Below are 2,500 nucleotides of genomic sequence, written 5' to 3' on the forward strand. Positions count from 1 at the left end.
GTCTTGTTTAAACATGACGGTCAAGACGTGCCAGCTGATTCCTCTTTTAGCGAACCAGTCTGACTGCTTCTCCCTGTACTTCATTTGTAAGAATTTCATCGCCCAGTCCATTACTACCAAGGCAGAGCTATCGTTAAGAATGCTTATGATGTCTTGCTTTGCCTTGTCTTGATTCACCTATCGAAAAATGTAAGCTTCCCACTGAAGAATCTCAGTTCTGGCCTGTTCAAAGTCATACAAGAGATCCTCTTGATATTCTTTGCTGTACATAGAGGCAGATCATTCAAGAATCTGTTTCTTTATATCGTTCATGACATCTTTAAGGTCCTCACACATGTAACATCTCAAATGATGCCTATGATCACATTCCTCTTTAAAATCCTTCTCAACTGGGTCACTTAAAGCAAATTCTCGGCAGTGATCTTTGCAAGGTGAGCTTTCTTTGGTGCAGTGAACTCGGTGATCAGTCTTTAGATATCGTTTTCCCTCTTGCAGTCTTCGTTGTGCACGTATGCACCACTCCCTGTCACTCCCTTTTTCCTTGAGATCATCTACAATTCTCTCCATTGTTTGAAAACCCATAGCACCATCGGCAGCGATATTATCTAATCCCTTAAGTGACCTAGAATGACAGAAAAGCTATAGTTTATAAATGAGTAACGAACTGTACAAGGGATAATTGATTTTCAGGGACCAAACTTGGGGGAGTTACCTTCAGATATCGTATCCACGTTTAGTCGTGTAAGAGTCTATTAGGTATACCTCTAAATAATATACAGTTGTAAGTATTCCTATACCTTCCGATTCGTTAATAGTAATGCAGCTGCTGTTACAAATGCCGCTATGACCGGACTCAAAATATTTAAAAGTGTGTATCAGGTGCTGGTGGCCTGTCTATGTCTGTACAGTCCGTTAAGAGAACACTTTTAAAACAGTATATACATTAACATGAAAATGGGAATCTCACCTGCGTTCAGATGCCTCTCTAACATCTAAAATGTTAAACAAAGTTGAGCGACTCAAAGGATTGAAGCCTTCCTCTTCGCATGGTAGATCGCGTGACAGTCCGGACTACAATTGCAATGGGGATTTTCTCTCCACTATATCTAGTTTCAGTATTCGGGCTACCATAGGCCACGTCTTGGTAAAAATATGGTCTATTGGCAAACTCAAGAAAATGGTCAACTTTTCCCATATCAAGGCGCGTACGATGCTTTAGCTCCTTTTCTGGTCTCGTTCCAAAACCATGCAGTTTCGCATGTTTTCTTGCTCTCTTCACTTGATAACGAGTGAGCTTTTCGTACGGTTCGTGAAGTTTCATTAATACGGGAATTGAATACCTGAATGCGTAAATACTGAGGATCTGTGTCCTGAGCCCCGAGGTCTTGGCATTTCTGTAGGCCGTCATCAGCGCTCCTACATCCGAAGAGGGCTCCATCCCCCGCTGAGAGGTGAGGGCTTCATATAACTGAGCTCCGCTTTCTGGTGCAATCATGTTGCACACCAAGAGACAATCCTCACTGGCTTTTTCAACACTCTGTGACTTGGCTTCTGGACTGGCACTTTCCCATGGAACGTCCAACTGAAATGCAAGCGGAGTGTGCTCTACATTTGATTTCTTAGCCACAAGATGCATTGTAGTGTTGTATGTAGACAAAAGGCTATCTTCATTAACAACACATCCTTGATATCTGGAAACTAAAATATGAAATGATTAGACTTTTGATAAAAAATTAAGGAAATTGCTGAACGTACCAACTACTTCATGTGTTCTCCCCATTGTCAGCAATGTTTTTAACATTTTTGATGGAGATATAAGGGGTATGTTATCGCTATTTTAAATGAAAGGACGATGGCACCAATGATAGTATTGATTTGTCTGAAGGAGGCGAATAAAAAATTGATTGTTCTCGTTTATTACGATAGGAGCGCAAATAGGCCAGTTCGGAAAATACCATAATACTCTTTGTTTGTCCCCCCAAATTTTGCATAAGCATTGTTTTGAGTTTCTCTTGGGACTTACAATGGTCCCAACAGAAAACAAAAACAATGATTATGAAAAATTTAAGGGGACAAACAAAGAGTATATATGGTATTTTCCGAAGTGGCCTATTGGAAGAGGGAGAGGGTGAAATAAGAGCATTTGTCATAATTAAACATGAAGCCGTTAAGCGGGGCGCTCAGTAGAAAGAGAGAGACGGGGGTGATGGGGAGGAGTGGAGTTAGAGAGGTACAAAGCAAAGCATTATGGACATTATGGTAAAGGTGTGTTATCTGATAAAAGAGTACAATACATTAAGGTATTACACAATCACTTGCCGGGCTACAATCGACGTAAGTTTCGTCCAGTGTCTTTGTAAGCGTTGGTACTCCCTTGTACGGCGTCCAAGATAAAACATTGCTGATAGTCAGCTTGGCTTGTTGTTTGGCAAATCCTGGTAAACAGTTACATTTATTCATAAATGACAGTGCAAATTACATTCGTGTTTATAAAATAACT

This window comes from Montipora foliosa, chromosome 8 (genome assembly GCF_036669935.1).
Source record: "Montipora foliosa isolate CH-2021 chromosome 8, ASM3666993v2, whole genome shotgun sequence".
NCBI lineage: Eukaryota > Metazoa > Cnidaria > Anthozoa > Scleractinia > Acroporidae > Montipora > Montipora foliosa.